Source organism: Carcharodon carcharias, chromosome 1 (genome assembly GCF_017639515.1).
Source record: "Carcharodon carcharias isolate sCarCar2 chromosome 1, sCarCar2.pri, whole genome shotgun sequence".
In the NCBI taxonomy this organism is placed as follows: domain Eukaryota; kingdom Metazoa; phylum Chordata; class Chondrichthyes; order Lamniformes; family Lamnidae; genus Carcharodon; species Carcharodon carcharias.
Window position 1 is genome coordinate 185812646 of NC_054467.1, and position 13888 is coordinate 185826533.

Sequence of the window (13888 nt, forward strand, 5' to 3'; positions counted from 1 at the left end):
AATGCTCTCCTATGGTAAGTTTGGTGATATAGGGGTGGCCTTAATCAGGCAGGAGGCTGGCGGGTGGAAACCCTGCCGTCCTCCCGCCTCCACCTGATTAAATCTGTGGCAGGAGAGCCACGGATGGCCTTCCCAACCTGCTGCCAGCTGAAACCTTCACATGAACAGTTAATGCCAGCTTATGGGCCTCATCCCGTTGCCAGTTGTATTAACTCATGCGGGGACCATGACAAGCAAACGCATGCAAGGTCCATGATTCCGGGGAAGGCCCGCCACTATCTAGTTAAGTGCACTTAATTCAGTGGGCCTTCCCCAAAGGAGGTAGCCCAGGGCTCCCACTGGCTGGAGAGCCAGCAGGTGAGACACCCCATCACTTCCATTAAATCCAGCTCTATTTGTTTTTTATAATAATTTTATTGAAAGTTTTAAGTTGTCTACATAGAATATGTCCTTCTATATAATTGTGATTTTCTGCATGGCCAGTAGGATAATTTGCTGTATTTGGTGCTTCCAGATCTAAAATTTGGTGCGATAGTGTTGAGAGTTTGGACATGTGTCCAACTAATAGCCCCCATGAATTTCTATCCATTTTAGCCTCTGGAATTTTCTAACCTAATGGAAAATTCTGAGGGCCAACCATCTGGAGCATATCCAAATTTTCCATCTGTACCACAGTCATGGAAAGTTTAACACCAGGTGTGCTAAACAAAAAAAAACTCTACATATGCTTCACAGAACAAGAGGTATCTACTCAGAAGCTCCTGCTATAAAATATAGAACACAATTAATGCTTGTGTTTTAAGTTTTTAGAACAGTGAAAGATTGGGTGAGGATGAAGCACTGGACAAGTGGAGCAAAAGCAATTTGCTGCACGTGCACTTAGAAATGAGAGCTCTTATTTCTCATCAGCAGCTGAATTCTCAGAAATGTCAAAAGAAAAATGTATTGGAGAAGGTTGACGCCCTGTTTTATTGAAGTGAACCTCTTTGTGTTTTGTTGCGATCCTGTTAGGGACCATTAACATTTAAAGGAGAAATTTGAACACCCAGCAGTTAACTGACAGAGCTATACCACAAGGTTTCACATTTTGAAACAAAAACAAACTTTATTGTATATGAAAAAAAATAAAACAATGTAAGCCCTATTAACTTAACACCATGACCAAAATTGTATGCTCCCCCACCGGCAGGTTTTTAAGTGGGTGGGGGGGATGGGGAGCACAAAATTGAAGTGGCAGGATTCCCTCCTGGTTCCCAACCACCTTGACCAGACAGCGATTTTACTTTGGGGCAGGCAAGGCTTCAGCCCACCCTTGCCCCAATTGAGGTCCTTAAGTGGCCAATTAATGTCTACTTCTGGGCCGTTTACTGCCCAGCCTCAATTTTTAGGCTGGTGGGACCATTGCACGTCCGTGGAGGGAACTGGAGAAAGAAACACCATGCGGTAAGGTAGGGGGGTGGGTTGCTTCCATGCCTCTAGTCAGAAGCCCCCTTCTGACTGGGGGCACCCACTCCTGAAGGTCTGGATGACCCCTGGACCTCCCCTCTGACCGCCCCTTCCAGGCCTCTCCACTGAGACCCCGATTTCCCCCATCACACCCCCCCAGACTTCCCCTACCCTCCCCGCCCTAGGACCTGGGCCTCTGCTCCTCCTGCATTTCTTCTTCTGTCCACTGCAGTGCTATCACTGCAGGGACTGGAGAGCTTCCGGCCAATCAAATTGGTGGCAGCTCTCTAAGGCGGGACTTTCTTCCGAGTGAGGGGCAGAAGTCCTATCTGCAGCCACTTAATGCTCATTCGAGCATGAAATAGCTGTGGGGCACTTGGGGTTCATAGGGAACACATCTCTTCGAATAGCATGGTGGGATTTGATCGCGGGCCGCTAGAGCATTACCCTTCATATGCTATGATCTCAGTTCTACTTTTTACTTCTCCCCAAGTATTCCCTTATCTCACGAAATTTTGATGCTACATTCACCTTTCCTGGGACCAACCCCAAGATATGCTGCAGCCTCTGGAATTTACTTAAATTCTCCTTAGTATTCCAACTAATCCTCAAGGTATAAATTTCATGGGGATCCTTTCATTAGCTTATGACCAACTGCTCCTCCAATTTTCTTTAATGACCTTGCGACTATGGACTCTTGAGCTCCTTCTTCTGGCTTTGGACATACATATTCTGTTTCTTTCCCAGTCTGCTCCCACAACTTCTGTATAAATCTTTCAAAGCTAACTGCTTTCTGCCACAAGGCTCTGTGAGGATCACAGTAGATTTCTTCCACTAGTTGCAATCTAGAGCAAATCTTCCCACTGTTTTTCCCTCACGAAACCCAAACTGAACTCCCTGCTTCTGTCAGCAAACAGACACACATAAATTAAACAAAAGAATCTTCTAACCAAGGCTCCACCATGAATCACTATCTCTATGGCATAATGGTATGCTTTGGGATGATTCAAACAGAAATACAAACACAACTCATTGATTCTGCAACCCATATGAGTAATTAGTATGAGCAATCTATCAACATTCTGGGGATTACCATTGTCCAGAAACCGAACTGGACCAGCCATATAATATTGTGGCTTCAAGAGCAGGAATTCTGCAAAGAGTAACTCATTTCCTGTTTCCCCAAAGCCTGTCCACCATCTACAAGTCAGGAGTGTGATCGAATACTCTCCACTTACCTGCATGAGTGCAGCTGCACAAAACATTCAAGAGGCTTAACACCATCCGGAACAAAGCAGCCTGCTCGATTGGCACCCCATCCACCACCTTCAGCATCCACTCCCTCCACCAATGATACACAGTGTGTATCACTTACAAGATGCACTGCAGCAACTCACCAAGGCTCCTTCAACAGCATCATCCAAACCTGCGACCTTTACCACCTAGAAGGGCAAAGGCAGCCGATGCATGGAAACACCACCACCTGCAAGTTCCCCTCCAAGTCACTCACATTCATGACTTAGAAATATATCGCCATTCCTTCACTGTCGCTGGGTGAAAATCCCAGAACTGTCTTCCTAACAGCACTGTGGGTGTACCTATACCACATGGACTGCAGCGGCTCAAGAAGGCAGCTCACCACCAACTTCTGAACGGCAATTTGGGATAGGCAATGAATGCTGGCCCAGCCAAAGATGCCCACATCCCATGAACAATTAAAAAATATATTGCTAATGGTTGCAACTGCCCTCTCTCCAGTCTCCCTGACTCCATTACGTACTTAGAGATGGATCATTCATTGTTCAGTATTTTTCACTACCAACTTTGACCTTGAAAGCCAAACCCAAGCTACCTTTTAAGTGTAATAAACCAAGGCTTTTTTGAATTGCATTTTCACCAACAGCTTATTCTCTGGGCAGAAATATTTGAGGTGCAACTTGCCATCCTGCATCATTCTGTTAATCCTGTCACTTATGACTGACGTCAGGACAGGAGGGGTTGGGGGGAGGATGGTGGTAGACATAAGAAATGCCCCCACCCCCACTAGAAATTCCCAATGTCAAAAGAAAAGCACCATTCTTCCATCCCAGGCTCAGGATTTTTGCCTTCAGTATTTGTTGTTCCATATCTTACAAATTGACCATTGAATTTATTTGAGTATCTATTGTTGTGTTAATTCAAGTAGCTATTTTTTAATGATTTGAATAGTTATCAAATGATCAGCTATCCATTACCATGGAAAGGAAACAAGTTGGTTAAAACATATAACTTTACTAGAAATGTAAAACAAGCAATATCCAGTTATAGAAAAAAGCCAATGGAAGGAAAAATGAGCAGATTTATAATGGGCAGCTGTTCTGAAACTAAAAGTTTTCATGCTCTGCAATAAATTACTTTTTGCTGCACTTGCTTCAGCAGGGCCCCAGACACAAATTGCAATTTATTTCTTTCAGCCCTCTCTTCTTGCAGAATCATTAATCTTCTGACGCCATGTTTTGCCTCTCCAGTTCTTTAAGTCATTGACAAGGAGAAGTCAGGCTGCATTTACAAACAATGCTACTTTTGTTTGCTTGTAGTATGCACAGGTTCAGTTTATGACGCAGTTTAGGAACCTATGCAAGGTATACTACTTAGCTTGCTACAGCAGAAAAATATTTGCAATTCAGCTAAGATCAACAAATTAACTATCTCAGTCAAAGAGCTCGCAAGGACGTGCAAACTTGAAATGTCACACAATGGTCATCTACATTTGCGGTTAAGGAGTTTTTTGTGGACAGAATAGACACAGTTTGAATGTACACTGATAGTATACTCAACCTGAGGATGCTTGATTCTAACAAAGTTGGAGAAAATTTGAAATTCATAGTTCCCATCCTACCAGTATGGGTCAGACTGAGCACAGCCTACATCTACTCATAAAAAGGTCGCAGATCCAAACTAAAATTCCAGAAATGGCGTCATTTAAATAGTCAAGATGGATCACCCTCACATGTGAGGGTGCATGCCTGAATGTGCCAGCAATTATTGGGGCAATTTCTACAAGATATCAAGTCACAGTATAGTGTGCAGTAACCTCATGGTTAAGGCACATGAATAGAATCCAAAAGGTAGTGAGTTCAGATCCCATCATAACTAATTCAATCAGTCTGGTAGTTTGTGACTACCACCAAGAAATATACAGTTCTCTAAAGGTACAGCTGGTTCACTAATTCCTTTGGTGTTGGGAACCTACTAGTCTGACCCAATCTGGCTGATGCCCTTACTATCTGGTTGGTTCTCAGTTCTCTTAAGGCAGCTAGGAATGAGCAAAAAATTCTGCTTTCCCAGCATTGCTCATACCTGAAGGACAAATAAATAAAACAAAGTAGCATCAGCAGAACCAATTATAACACAGCAGCATTTTTAAGTTCATCAGGACCTTAGAATCATAGAAAGTTTACGGCACTGAAGAGGGCACTTAGCCCATCGTATCTGCACCAGCCGAGAAACGAGCCACCCAGCCTAATCCCACTTTCCAACCTTTGGTACATAGCCCTGCAGGTTACAGCACTTGAGGTGCATATCCAGAATGGAGGGTTTCTGCTGCTACCACACTTTCAAGCAGTGAGTTCCAGACCCACAAATCCTCTGGGTGAAAAGAAATTTCCTCATTTCCCCTCTAATCTTTCCACCGATCACTTTAAATCTATGCCCCCTGGTCACTGACCTCTCTGTTAAAGTAAATAGACCCTTCCCATCCATTCTATCCAGGCCCCTCACAGTTTTGTACATCTCAATCAAATCTCCTGTCAGCCCCCTCTGTTCCCAGGAGAACAGCCCCAGCCTATCCAAAGTTTCCTCATAGCTGCAATTTTCCAGTCCTGACAACATCCTCGTAAATCTCCTCTGTACTCTGCCTAATGCAACTACATCCTTTCTCTAATGAGTTGACCAGAACTGCACACAGTACTCACATTGTGGCCTAACTAATGTTTTATATAGTTCCTGCATGACCTCCCTGTTCTTATATTCTATGCCTCAGCTAATGAATGAAAGGATTCCTTATGCCTTCTTAACTACTTTATCAACCTGTCCTGCTACCTTCAGGAATCTGTGGACATTTACTCCAAGGTCTCTAACTTCCTCTACACTTCTCAGCATTCTCCCATTTATTAATCTTTTGCCTTGTTTGACTGCCCCAAATGCATCACCTCACACTTCTCTGGGTTGAATTCTGTATGTCACTTTCCTGTCCACCATTGATATCCTTCAAAAATGTACTCATTGCCAGCAAAATCAATGTCTGGTACTTGCAGACATGGGGTCACTCCTAGCTGAATATGTCATTGGATTTCTGTCTTTGCCACATCTGTTTCACTGCAGAGGCAGTGACAAAGATATATCTGCATCATTCACCTTTGAGGCAACCACAGCAATTAGCTAGACAAACCAGGTAGCAAACAGAATGACAAATCACAGCTACAAACCTGTGAATATGAAACAAACAGATTGCAATATAAATATACTTCTATAAGGCAACAAGCGAGTGTGCATAAGTAAATAATTCTATAGATAAATAAAGAGAAACTAAAGTGAAACTTAAAATTATAAATTATGAGTTAATAACACCAAAAGTAATCAAAGGAATGCAAGAGGTGTCAATAACTGTCTTCCACAACAATGCAAATTGTACAATGGGACTGATGTTCAAGGAGAGAGAAAAGAATAAATGAAGTGACTATAGAGCAGTCAGTTTAACATCAGTAATAGGCAAACACAAGAGTAATTTTAACTTTTGTCAATCGTGTAAAATTGGCAATATCAGATTGGTATCCCTTTGTAGACCCAACCAATTTTTATTTTCATTGAAGCCATGGAAATGAAAATTGGGAGAAATGTATAACAGGTGAGTGAATCGATATTGTCCATTGACACTATAGCCCAGGATCAAAATTACTCATCTGGAACCCATAAAGCAAAATTAGTGAACATTTAGAATTGCATGGGTTAAATAAGAACAGCTTGGATGGATTTGTTGAAGTTGTGTTTGGCAAAGTTTTTTGACAGGTGGGCACATAAAGGGAGTGATAGATGTGGTATAAATGGATTTTCAGAAAGCTTTCAATAGCAGTAATTTTAACAAACTGATGCAGGAAGGAATCTTGGTTGCTCCAGAATTAACTTTCTCTAGCTGAACATAAGAAAAATTCCAGCTACCATCCACTTTGGCTTTTACAAACATATCCCAGTCTTTCTTCCCAGCCATCACTTCAGACTAAAATAACTTCACTTTGCTATTTAAAATAGGCTCAGTTTATAGAGCCTGTTTCTGTGACACTGGTTTATATCAGTGTTTATGCACCACACCATCCTCCAACCAACCCTCTTCATCTCACCTGATCATCATACCCTTCTATTCCTTTCTCCTTAATGTATTTATCCAGCTCCCCATCAAATGCATCTATGCTGTCCACCTCAACTACTCCATTTGATATCAAGTTCCTCATTCTAACCACTTTCTGGGTAATAATAGCTTCTCCTGAATTGTTTGTTGGAATTAATAGTAAATATCTTATATTTATAGCCCATATTTTTGGACTTAGCCACCTTCATTATAATCACTAGTTTCATGTACAAAATATTATGTACATCCATCTTGGTGACTGAAACCCTTATCCACAGCTTTATTGGCTCAAGGCTTGATTTCTCCAGCATTTTCCTTGTGGCTTCCACAAACTGCAGTTTGTACCTACATCCACACTGAGGCCCTCAGTCGCGTTATACTGCCCCTGCTCAACTCCAATAGTTACCTGTGCCCAAGCAAATTGACTTTAATTTTCTACTTGCTTTCAAAATCCTCAATGGCCTTGCCACACACCAACACAGCTCAGTTCCTTTGGTCACCCCTGCAGCTGCATACACCTTCCACTATGATATCAGCCCATTCCTTATAGTTTATTTTATTTATTCATTCCATAAGACATAGGAGCAGAAATTAGGCTATTCAGCCCATCGAGTCTGCTGCGCCATTCAATCATGGCTGATACGTTTCTCAACCCCATTCTCCCGCCTTCTCCCCGTAACCTTTGATCCCCTTACCAATCAAGAATCTATCTATCTTGGACTTAAATAGACTCAATGACCTGGCCTCCACAGCCTTCTGTGGCAATGAATTCCATAGATTCACCACTCTCTGGCTAAAGCAGTTTCTCCTCATCTCTGTTCTAAAAGGTCTTCCCTTTACTCTGAGGCTGTGCCCTCAGGTCCTAGTCTCTCCTACTAATGGAAACATCTTCCCCACGTCCACTCTATCCAGGCCTTTTAGTATTCTGTAAATTTCAGTAAGATCCCCCCTCATCCTTCTAAACTCCATCGAGTATAGAGCCAGAGTCCTCAAACGTTCCTCATATGTTAAGCCTTTCATTCCTGGGATCATTCTTGTGAACCTCCTTTGGACCTTCTCCAGGGCCAGCACATCCTTCCTGAGATACGGGGCCCAAAATTGCTCACAATATTCTAAATGTGGTCTGACCAGAGCCTTATAAAGCCTCAGCAGCACATCCCTGCTTCTATATTCTAGTCCTCTCAAAATAAATTCCAACATTGCATTTGCCTTCCTAACTACCGTGTCAACCTGCAAGTTAACCTTAAGAGAATCCTGGACTAGAACTCCCAAGTCCCTTTGCACTCCAGATTTCCGAATTCTCTCCCCATTTAGAAAATAGTCTATGCTTCGATTCTTCCTACCAAAGTGCATGACCTCACACTTCCCCACGTGGTATTCCATCTGCCACTTCTTTGCCCATTCTCCTAACCTGTCCAAATCCTTCTGCAGCCTCCTCAATACTACCTGTCCCTCCACCTATCTTTTTATCATCTGCAAACTTAGCCAGGATGCCCTCAGTTCCTTCATCTAGATCATTAATGTATAAAGTGAAAAGTTGTAGTCCCAACACTGACCCCTGCGGAAATCCACTAGTCACCGGCCGCCATGCTGAGAAGGACCCTCTTATCCCTGCTCTCTGCCTCCTGCCAGACAGCCAATCTTCTATCCATGCTAGTACCTGGCCTCTAACACTATGGGCTCTTATCTTACTGAGCAGCCTCCTGTGCGGCACCTTGTCAAAGGCCTTCTGGAAGTCCAAGTAGATAACATCCATTGGCTCTCCTTTGTCTAACCTACTCGTTACCTCCTCAAAGAATTCTAACAGATTTGGCAGGCATGACCTCCCCTTGATGAAACTAGGCTGACTTTGCTATATATTTTACCATGCATTTCCAAGTATTCTGAAATCTCATCCTTAATAATGGACTCTAAAATCTTATCAATGACTGAGGTCAGGCTAATCGGCCTGTAATTGCCCATCTTTTGCCTCACTCCCTTCTTAAACAGGGGGGTTACATTAGCGATTTTCCAGTCCTCTGGGACCCTCCCTGACTCCAGTGATTCCTGAAAGGTCACCACTAATGCCTCCACTATCTCTTCAGCTATCTTCTTCAGACCCAGGGTTGTAATCCATCTGGTCCAGGTGATTTATCCACCTTCAGATCTTTCAGTTTTCCTAGCACCTTCTCCTTGGTAATGGCCACCATATTCACCTCTGCCCCCCAACTCTCTTGAATTTTGGGGATGTCACTTGTGTCTTCCACTGTGAAGACTGACGCAAAGTATCTATTCAGTTCCTCCGCCATTTCTTTGTTCCCCACTACTACTTCTCCAGCGTCATTTTCCAGTGGCCCAATGTGCACTTTTGCCTCTCTCTTACCTTTTATATATCTAAAAAAAACTCTTGCAATCTTTTTTTTTATATCACTGGCTAGTTTACCCTCATATTTAATCTTCTCCCTCCTTATTTCTTTTCAGTTGTCCTCTGTTGGTCTTTGTAGACTTCCCAATCCCCTGGTTTCTCACTGCTCTTCGCCGCATTGTATGCTTTCTCTTTAGCTTTTATGCTGTCCCTGACTTCCCTTGTCAGCCATGGTTGCCTCATCCTCTCTTTAGTATGCTTCTTCTTCCTAGGGATGAATTTTTGCTGTGTCTCCCAAATTACTCCCAGAAACTCCTGCCATTGCTGTTCCACTGTCTTTCCTGCTAGGCACATCCCCAAGTCAATTCTGGCCAGCTTCTCCCTCATGTCTCTGTAGTTGCCTTTATTCAACTGTAATACCGTTACATCTGATTCCAGCATTTTGCTGGGACATGGGATGTGGGCTTCGCTGGCTGGGCCAGCATTTATTGCCCATCCCTAGTTGCCCTTGAGAAGGTGGTGGTGAGCTGCCTTCTTGAACCGCTGCAGTCCATGTGATGTAAGTATGCCCACAGTGCTGTTAGGAAGGGAATTCCAGGATTTTGACCCAGCAGCAGTGAAGGAATGGCAATATATTTCCAAGTCAGGATGGTGAGTGACTTGGAGGGGAACTTCTAGGCGGTGGTATTCCCATCCATCTGCTGCCCTTGTCCTTCTAGATGGTAGTGGTTGTGGGTTTGGAAGGTGCAATCGAAAGAGCCTTAGTGAATTCCTGCAGTGCACCTTGTAGATGGTAAACACTGCTGCGACTATATGTCGGTGGTGAAGGGAGTGAATGTTTGTGGATGTGGTGCCAATCAAGTCGACTGCTTTGCCCTGGATGGTATCAAGCTTTTTGAATGTTGTGGGAGCTGCACGCATCCAGGCAAGTGGGGAGTATTCCATCACACTCCTGACTTGTGCTTTGTAAGTAGTGGACAGGTTTTAGAGAATCAGGAGGTGAGTTATTCATCACCCTAGCCTCAGACCTACTCTTGTAGCCACAGTATTTATATGGCTAGTCCATTTCAGTTTCTGGTCAATGGTAACCCCCAGGATGTTGATAGTGGGGGATTCAGTGATGGTAATGCCATTGAAGATCAAGGGACGATGGTTAGATTCTCTCTTGTTGGAGGTGGTAATTGCCTGGCACTTGTGTGGCGAGACTGTTTCTTGCCACTTGTCAGCCCAAGCCTGGATATTGTCCAGGCCTTGCAGCACTTGGACATGGACTGCTTCAGCATTTGAGGAGTCGTGAAAGGTGCTGAACATTGTGCAATCATCAGCAAACATCCCCACTTCAGACCTTATGACGGAAGGAAAGTCATTGATGAAGCAGCTGAAGATGGTTGAGCCTAGGACACCAACCTGAGGAACTCCTGCAGTGATGCCTTGGAGCTGAGATGATTGACCTCCAACAACCACACTCATCTTCCTTTGTGCTAGGTATGACTCCAACCAGCAGAGAGTTTTTGCCTTGATTCCCATTAACTCCAGTTTTGCAAGGGCTCCTTGATGCCACACTCGGTCAAATGTGGCTTTGATGTCAAGGGCAGTCACTCTCACCTCACCTCGGGAGTTCAGCTCTTTTGTCCATGTTTGAACCAAGGCTTTGATGAGGTCAGGACCTGATTGGCCCTGGCGGAACCCAAACTGGGCATCAGTGAGCAGGTTATTGCTAAGCAAGTGCCGCTGAATAGCACTGTTGATGACCCCTTCCATTACTTTATCGATGATCGAGAGTCGATTGGTGGGGCTGTAATTGGCCAGGCTGGATTTGTTTTGCTTTTTGTGTACAGGACATACCTGGGCAATATTCCACATAGCCAGGTAGATGTCGGTGTTGTAGCTGTACTGGAACAGCTTGGCCAGGGGCCCGGCAAGTTATGGAGCACAAGTCCTCGGTACTGTTGCTGGAATATTGTCAGGGCCCATTGCCTTTGCCGTGTCCAGTGCCTTCAGCCATTTCTTGATATCACGTGGAGTGAATCAAATTGACTGAAGACTGGCATCTGTGATGCTGGGGACCTCCAGAGTAGGCTGAGTTGGATCATCCACTCAGCATTTCTGGTTAATGATTGTAGCAAATGCTTCAGCCTTATCTTTTGCACTGACGTGCTGGGCTCCACTTCCATTGAGGATGGGGATATTTGTGGTGCCTCCTCCTCCAGTAAGTTGTTTAATTGTCCACCACCATTCACAACTGGATGTGGCAGGACTGCAAAGTTTAGATCTGATCCATTGGTTGTGGGATTGCTTAGCTCTGTCTATCACTTGTGGCTTATGCTGTTTGACACGCAATTGGTCCTATGTTATAGCTTCACCAGGTTGAAACCTAATTTTTAGGTATGCCTGGTGCTGCTTCTGGCATGCCCTCCTGCACTCTTCAGTGAAGAGAGTTGATCCCCTGGTTTGGTGGGTAATGGTAAAGTGGGGGATATGCCAAGCCATGAGGTTACAGATTATGTTCGAGTACAATTCTGCTGTGCTGATAGCTCACAGCACCTCATGGAGGCCCATTCTTGAGCTGCTAGATCTGTTTGAAATCTATTCCATTTAGCACAGTGGTAGTGCCAGGCAACACGATGGAGGGTATCCTCAATGTGAAGGCGGGACTTCGTCTCCGCACTGACCGTGCGGTGATCACTCCTACCGATGCTGTCATGGACTAATGCATCTGTGGCAGGCAGGTTAGGATGAGTTCAAGTATGTTTTTCTATCTTGTTGGTTCCCTCACCACGTGCCACAGACCCAGTCTAGCAGCTATGTCCTTTCGGACTCAGCCAGTAGTGGTGCGACTGAGCCACTCTTGGTGATAGTGAAGTCCTCCACCCAGAGTACATCCTGTACCCTTGCCACCCTCAGTGCTTCCTCCAAGTGGTGTTCAATATAGAGGAGAACTGATTCATCCGCTGAAGGAGGGCGATACGACGTAATCAGCACGAGGCTTCCTTGCCCGTGTTTGATCTGATGCCATGAGACTTCATGGGATCCGGAGTCAATGCTGAGGACTCCCGATTGTATACTAGTGTGCTGCCACCTCTGCTGGGTCTATCCTGCCGGTGGCATATTCATTATCTCGTTTCATCTCCATTATCTCTAAAGTCTGATTCCATGAGGACGACAGTGTCAGACTGTTGCTTGACTAGTCTGAGACAGCTCTCGCAATTTTGGCGCTAGCCCCCAAATGTTAGTATATTATGGAGGGCTTTGCAGGGTCAGCGGGGCTGAGATTGCCATTGCCATTTCCAGTGCCTAAGTCGATGCCAGATGGTCCGTCCGGTTTCATTCCTTGTTCGTGGATTTGTAGCAGTTTGATACAACTGAGTGGCTTGCTCGGCTATTTCAGAGGGCATGGGGACCAAGGGCATTTAAGAGTCAACCAATTTGCTGTGGGGTCTGGAGTCTCATGTAGGCCAGACCAGGCAAGGACAACAGATTTCCTTCCCTTCCCTAAAGGACATTAGTGAGCCAGGTGGGTTTTTACAACATCAACAATGGTTTCATAGTCATCATTAGATTTTTAATTCCACCATCTGCCATGGTGGGATTCAAACCCGGGGTCTCTGGATTACTAGTTGAGCGACCAAACCACTGCACCATCGCCTCCCCTTCTGCAACCATTCCACTGTTGGAAGGCATTCCTTCAGACTATATTTCCCTACACTCTGTAACTCCCATCTACCGGCACATCCAATTTGTCATTTTTCATTATGCCTTCAAAAGTCCAGTGGAACAAAAGTTTGATGTACTGCTCAATCAAAGTATCCCTTCTCACCCACCACATCCCACACATCCAACCAGTTATAAGGGCTTCTCTTTGGCTATCTTTTAGCATTTTTACTTTTCTGATCGATGGTGATTTGGGATTCCCCTAAACATTGGCTGTATAGCTTTAACTCCATAGTGTGCCCCTGATGTCCGTGATTGGTTCTTTGCCCAGGAGGTAGCCTGATTGACACCTGGGCCTTCATTTGGATGGGGAGCCAGTCAGTGAATGCTGCAGCAACAGCTAAGTCTGCAAGGGGTTGGTGGGGAGGGGAATCAGTCAGCGATGGGACAATGGAGGAGGAGGGGGCTTGACCAGTGGTAGGCAGGACGAGGATTGATCAGAGGGGAGGGGTCAAAGGGGTGGTGAAGAGGGATGGTTGATTGGAGGGGTGGGGTCAGTCAGTTAAGGAATGGAGGGGGTTATTGAATAGGCTGCCAATTGTGGGGGAGGCTCTGAAGTCACATAAAATACTTCAAGACATCCAGCCAAATTGGTGGAAGTGCAGCTGTTGCGTCACTCCACCCCAAGCAGATATCCTGAGGTCATATTTGCTTCTCTTTTTGTGGTGTATTCCTGCTGCTATTTCCAGTCTCACCAGGATGCCTAGCTTGGGCAAAGGGGAAGGGAATTCACTGCAGCACATGGCACAACGTAGTGTGACTTGTCGTGCCAGCTGAAGGAAGAGTTTAATTTGTTTTTTTTTTCAATTTATATTTGTGTGTTGCTATTCATTGCTTTCTACTAAGCAATTAAGCACTTATTTAAAAAAAACAAGGAACAGACTGATGCTCAGTGTTAGCAAAGTAATAATAACAAAATATATATATCTGATATATTCCCACCATTAACATTTTAACATTGTGATGTGTAATCAATGCCTTCAAAATAATTTTATATATGTTCC

The 13888-nt window shown here is 44.5% G+C and overlaps 1 protein-coding gene across 1 annotated transcript in view; it reads left to right on the top strand.

The window, feature by feature from the left end:
- LOC121279876 (potassium/sodium hyperpolarization-activated cyclic nucleotide-gated channel 1-like) overlaps positions 1-13888 on the top strand; it is a 315234-nt gene that overhangs the window by 276140 nt on the left and 25206 nt on the right. The window lies entirely within an intron of this gene.